Raw genomic sequence first — 6,889 nt, forward strand, 5'->3', positions numbered from 1 at the left:
TAATATGCTTACACTCTATAATCAGCTAAATGTATGCCTATATATATACAGATAGAAAGTTAGCTGTACTTCTATTCGTCTTGCTTCTTCTTCAATGCGTGTACATACTTGACGACTATTTGAGCATACCCTCTGCTAGAGCATAAAAATGAACTGAACGCGTCACGGAAAACTCGTTAATGCAGGCGAAGATTTCACTTGGAGGTCGGTCTGGCTGTGCCAGGCCAGACCCACCTAAGTCCCAGGCATTTTAATCAGCGTGTCGCATAATTACCGGATGCTGTTGAACGACGCTGTCGGGACTGGGACCGGGACCGGGACCGGGACTGGGACTGGGACCGGGAGTCAACATGCTCATGCCAAGCGCAGAAAGACAGGGAGAGAGCATGAAAAAGTGAGCGAGAGAGTGGCAGATGGGTGAAAGAGTGAGGGGGAGGGGGTGTAGGATACCGAAGAGAGAGATATTCAAAATCATAACAAAAAATGATGGATGAATTGTCGCGCTGCTTGACTCCAATAAAAATAACTGTAAATGCCGCTAGGCAGCTGTAGATTTCTAGGGGGAGATCAGCAGCAGCCAAATTAAAATTATGTTGCACACACCAAAAAAAAAAACACGAGAGATATGTTATATATATATATATGCTGTTTTTTTTTTTAATTCTAGTTATCTGCGCGAGCGGAGGCTGCAGTGAAAGTTGCCGCGTCTGTCTGAATTCGAAGTATTGAAAATATTAATAGAACAAACTTGTTTTGACGGAAATGCACTTTACTTTATTTATCATAGTCCGGCAGCTGCTGCGCATTCGGTTTTGGGATGAATGAAGCAACATGTGGAGAGGGTGCAGCAGCCGCAGCAGCAGCCGCAGCAGCAGCGGCAGCGGCAGCAGCAGCGGCAGCGGCAGCTCCTATGTCGATGCTTCTGATTCTGCTGATTCTGATGATCGTGACGGTGCCTGCATGCATGCGTGTGTGTGTGTGTGCTAGTGTTAATGTGTGCGTGTGTTTCTCTTCGTGCTCGTATATTTATGCAGATAGATGGCCGGAAAAGATAAAGTATCGGCGCAGTTTCAGCTAGAAGTGCAAATATGTATCCAAATATGTACACATATACATACACATATCTTACACATACATTTCTATGTGCATATGTATATACATTTGTATAGATGTGGGTATACCTAGCACTCCCTTCTATATGCATGAGCCGCTGGAGCTAGCCTCTGAGCATTACGCTAGACATTTAGCTGGATTCGTAATATTCACAAAAAGCGCCGCGAAATTATTGAAACGTTGAAGTTTCTAATAAATTAGAAATATTATAAAATATTAAACTAAATAATACCCCAATAATAATTAAGAATAGAATAGAAATTGAAATAGAAGAGATCCAATTGTTGGTAAAGAACTTGGTAATTTTTACTACCGAAATCTTCGACTAATAGAATAAAACGATAAGAAACTTATGCATATAACCAATAATAATTAAGAAAATAAAAACATAACCCAACAAAGTCGAAGTCCATTTCCTATTTATGATAAGGAACTTAGGAACCATAGAATAAAACGAAAATAAATTTATATATTCCACATTATGATCATCATTTACTGTTATAAATGTTTAAAATTTAGTTGAAATGAAAATCAACAAAACAAAATAAAGCTAATGTTATTCCAAATCAAAATCAGTTCAGTTTTAAATCTTTACGAAACCCATTTAAACAGTTGAATAATTGCTTTGGATTATGGGATACGCATGTTTGTATTTTGGGCGCTCGCAAATTTGGATTGCTTTGGAGTATTACGTCAACGTGCACGGGTTTCGCCTGTGTTTGATTGTCAGATGATGGCTTTGTTAGACACTTGACATCATCAGGAACAATGCTCATCAGTTGCCACCTCGCCCCTACCCCTGCCCCCACCACCACCATCCCAATTGCCGCACGATGCTTGTCAAGGTTTATTACAATGTAACCACAGAAAAGCTTTTGGCTTCAAGCGGCTGTCATGAGTTATTAGAAACGCGAAAGTGCTTAAAGCAACAACAACAACAGTCAAGTTGTTTATGTTGCACATGTTGTTGTTGTTGTTGTTGTTGCTGCTGTCGAGCATGGCCCATAGCCAAAGTTCAAGTAAGGTTGAAACCATTTGTCGGATTAAATACGCGCCGCGGTAATTATGTGCTTCGAGTCGAAGCAACAGCAACAGCAACAGCAATATACTCGCAGCAACATAGACAACAAGGCAAACAAACCGACAAGATCCGACCTCCGCCCATGCCCAAACCCATCTCCAGCTCCAGCTCCAGCCGAAACAAGTTTCCAGTTTGAAAATTGAACAACGCCAGCGATAAGGCAGCCGCACAAAGTGTCAAATGAATTTGTCGCACTCGGACTCGGGACATGGACAACGACAGCAACAACAACAGCAACAACAACAGCAACAACAACAGCCCCCAGAGCCAACATGACAATAAAAACAAATTTAACTGCCGAAATGACGAACCAACAACAACAACAACAACAACAAGGAGACAATCAAACAATCACGTGAGTTACTCACAAAACACAACCCCAACCCCCCAATATACACACACACACGTACACACACACACACATTTGTACACCTGTGTGTGTGTGTGTGCGCACAGGTGCTTCCGTTGCAGGACGGATGTGCGTATTTGTTGAATTTCGTTTACACCTGTTGCAGCAACACGGAAAGCACATCAAAGCGAGCAGGCGAAAAACACGCACGAGCAACGACGGGCAATGCATACAAAACCGCAGACGACTTCCGCTGCACGGGCCCAGACCCAGGCGCAGGCGCAGGATCAATCAGAGCCTACAGAGAGGAGTCTGGGAGACCTGTTTCTTGCCAGGCGAGGTGAGTTGGCGTTTTTATACCCTGTTAAATGGTTAAGAAATAAGGTATAATGGCTTAATGTATGTGTATGTAACAGCAGAAGGAGACAGCTTCGACTTCATATGGTAATATATGTATATACTATATATACCAGAACAGGACGACGAGCTGATTATCTTCAGCTATATCTGTCAATATCTAAAACTAAGACTGGATCTTATTCTAGATCTAGAGACTTCAATTAAAACCATATTTTCCTGTTTATCATACGAGTACCCCTCTTTTCTTTTACTGCCCCCAATTACCATAATATCTTTAAATATAGATTTTAAAACAAGGTTTTTTAAGCATTACACGGAGATTATGTGAGCTACGCTGTCTAGCATATCGCTCTCTCTCTCTATACATATATATATTTCATATAGTTCACTTATCGATTACCTCTCCCGTTCTTTCCAAAAAAACTGTACAAAATCTTATTCCTATATACATATACACACACATTTATGTGCTGTATTTAAGCCCTGACAATTTCATAAAAATCGGACAATAAACACCTGAGTTACTCAAGATGTTTGATAGAAGAAAGTTAGAATGTTTATAACAGCAGCTGGGCACAGGGTATATGCTAGTCGGGTACTGCCGACTAGAGCACTCTTTGTTTTTTTTTTTTGTTCTTTTCGCCGGATAAGATCGGATGACGATCACACGGAGCTCAGACGCAATCTGGTTGCTGTTGATATGCGTATGCGAATTCATAATGATTTCATTGATCTGTCATTCAGGAGCTTCCAGCATGACGGCAAAGCTCTTTAATATGCATATCTCTCTCTCTCTGTGTGCGTGTGTGTGTGTGTTGTATATATGTGCGCCTGTGTGTGTGTGTGTGTGTGTGTCACTGATAACGCTTCCCGTCTCAAGCTCATTAGAGCAGCTCGCTTCAAAGGCCAATCTCTGTGGAGATGCACCTTCAGCCAGCAGACACTGTGGAGCGTCCGAAGCTCAAATAGCGGTAATTTTGTTGCAAGCGCATGCAGCGATATCAACTGGGGCATGCCACGCAAGATGCTATCAAACTAATGCGTATAACTTGTCGGAAATGATCAAATGTTGAACGATAGCCGCCTCGATAACGGATATGCAGCTGCATATCTAGGCAAGATGCAATATCTAAGCCAATTGCATGGTCTTAGATGAGATGCTGTCCATTTGTATGGAAGAAATAACATAGAAACTTGATTGATTATGTTATGTTATGTTATGTTATGTTATGTTATGTTATGTTATGTTATGTTATGTTATGTTATGTTATGTTATGTAATGTTATGTTATGTTATGTTATGTCATGTTATATTATGTTATGTTATATTATGTTATTTTATGTTATGTAAAATTGTAAACTAGAACAAAGATCGGTTAATCCTGAGAACAAAACAATATTTAAATTTGTATATCATATCAATTTCAATATAACTAAAGGAACATGTATTCGCCAGATAATATATACTTCCGATTACTTACTGTGTGCTAAGTCCTGCATTATGACCAACGTCCTCACATCTCCGACTCCAAAATTCACTCAAAATTCCCTAATTGTCTCTTTTAAAATTTGGACTTCCAAAAGATTTGCAATAGGATTAAGGTCGAACAGTCCATAATATACATATGTATATACATATGTATATTTGTTGAGAAATACTTGACATTTATTTATTTTCTAAATATTCCAATTGTTTATATTTATATTCATGAATCTGCAGCTGAACTTATCTGTGTTTACTGCTGCAATTGGGCATTATTTACGGTTAGTATCTCAGCTTTTGGGTGCCGAATTTCAAAAGCTCTCAATTTACACACACAAGCACACACACACACAGGCAAATAAAGAGGCGCATTTGCAGTTATTCGAACTGGCCCGTTCAATCCATTTACCATGGGAAGGCACTTGGCAACCGTTGCAGCAGCTCACTTTGTGCGTCTCTTATCAACTTCATTCATTAGAGCTGTCAGTGCGTGCGTGTGTGTGTGTGTGTGTGTGTGTGTGCTTGGTTATTGAGAGAGCAGCAGGCGAGCCAATACAGTTACTCAAATGGCAATACTTGCATGCCATCTACTCGCTTCGTTAAATATAGCACACTTCAATAAAAAAAATGCTGTGCCAACGTTTCAGTTCGGTTTCCATTCATCAATATAAGAAAGCGACCCAAACTGTGTCAATCAGCGACAGCGACAGCGATAGGAGACAGCGACAGTGGCAGAGACAGCGGCTGCGGCAGAGGCAGAGCCAGAGGAAGAGGCGAGGACAGCGATGAGGCAAAGACCAGTTTAAAGCGAATTGGCAGGTCTCGTGCGCTTATCAGACCCGTTCGCCATCTCAGTTTGTTTGTTGGGTGTGTAGTGTGCCGCAAAGTCGCTGATTACAGTTAAATTTAGTTGTTGTTTTTTTTTTCTGCTTATTTTTTTGCATAGGCAAAGGTGACCCGGCGAACTGTGGGGCTATCAGCGGCGACAAACATGCACGCATACTAACACACACACACACACACTCGCACACACACACACAGACACTCGCTCAAGTGAAGAGCGTTTGAAATTTGCGTTGGGTTGGTTTGACTGACCGCGCGAATTATGATTGAATAATGTGCCCACAACGAGGGTCGCAGCCGTAGTCGCTTGCCAGTCAATTATGCAAAACGGTTACTGCACTTTGCATTAATTAACAACAAGAACAGAAACAGCAACAACAACGACAACAACAGCAGCAGCAAATGCAAATAACTAATAGACACAAACTCTTTGCTCCGCAGTCATACAATTTGCACGTGTCGTGCCTAGGCCTAAGCTCAGCTTGCAAGGCAAACAGCTGTTCTAAGAGAGAGAGAGAGAGAGAGCGAATGGGAGAGTGAGTGGGAGAGTGAGTGGGAGAGTGCACAAAGCGCAAGGCAAGAAATTGCTGTTGTTGTTATTGCTGCTGTTGTTATTGTATTGTATGCTGCCTCCCTTCCAGTGTGAGTGAAATATTTTGCAGTTAAATTTAAATTGAATGTGTGTGCGTGTGTATTTATGTTTGTGTGCGCTTGCAACATTTTCAGTAATTTAAAAATAAGTGCGCCGACGAACAGCGGCCCCAAATAGCATCCGCGAAATGCAGCAACAGCAGCAGCAGCAGAAGCGGCGGCAGCAGCAGCAGCGTCGTTTGCCACTGGATTGGCCCATCCATGCCATGTGATGCGTGTGCAGCATAATCGAGTGAGAGAGAAATGGCCAGGGGCTACGGCAGCGGCTGCGGCTGCGGCTGTGGCTGCGGCTGGAGCAGCAGCAGGCGGGTCTCCGGTCGGTCCGTGTGCGCGAGATAAACAAACTGCCAGTTCACTATCAATCAAATACCGGAAACAGCTGCTTTAGTTTTATTTTGCCATAGCCATTTGGCACAGCAACACACACACACTCGCACAAGCACAAACACAAACACAAACACACACACACACATGGGCAGACAGACAGCAGCGATTTAGGCGACGGCTGCATCGTCGTCGTCGTCGTCGTCCACGTCATCGTTCATTTCAACGCACACACACACACGCGCACGCACATGCACACACACACACACACACACGCACATATTTGTGTGTATGCAAATGAAAATAGAGTCTCGGTTAATATTTAGTATTATATGATTTTTTTTTTATTTTGTAGTTTTTAACGGAACATACATTCTAAAAACATTACATAAAGTTCTGCCATCATCATCATCATCATCATCATCATCATCATCATCATCATCATCATCGGCGTCGGGGGGTCTAGACACCGTCAAGCCCCGACGCGGCATCATTCACCAACGACTACTCAGTTTATTTAATTATAGTAAAATGTACAAATAAAATAAATATTCATTATATGTATAGCTTGTATGTATGTATAGTGCCTTAAATATTAATCGTTTACTAAATATTCTCTGCATCCAGTTTTCTTTTCACTTCTCCTTCTTCTTCTTCTTCTTCTTCAACTTTTACTCTTCTCTTCA

At 41.7% G+C, this 6,889-nt stretch overlaps 1 long non-coding RNA gene across 1 annotated transcript; it reads left to right on the forward strand.

Moving 5' to 3' along the window:
* Positions 1-4,916: 4,916 nt before the first annotated feature.
* LOC135430542 (uncharacterized) lies at positions 4,917-6,821 on the forward strand. Its single transcript, XR_010436642.1, has 3 exons — positions 4,917-5,252; positions 5,332-5,870; positions 6,559-6,821. It is a non-coding gene; the product is annotated as an uncharacterized LOC135430542 (long non-coding RNA).
* The last annotated feature ends 68 nt before the right edge of the window (positions 6,822-6,889 follow it).

This window comes from Drosophila montana, unplaced genomic scaffold, assembly GCF_035044405.1.
Source record: "Drosophila montana isolate Dmon_TW-CO22-7 unplaced genomic scaffold, ASM3504440v1 contig_3029_1, whole genome shotgun sequence".
Classification (NCBI taxonomy): Eukaryota; Metazoa; Arthropoda; class Insecta; order Diptera; family Drosophilidae; genus Drosophila; species Drosophila montana.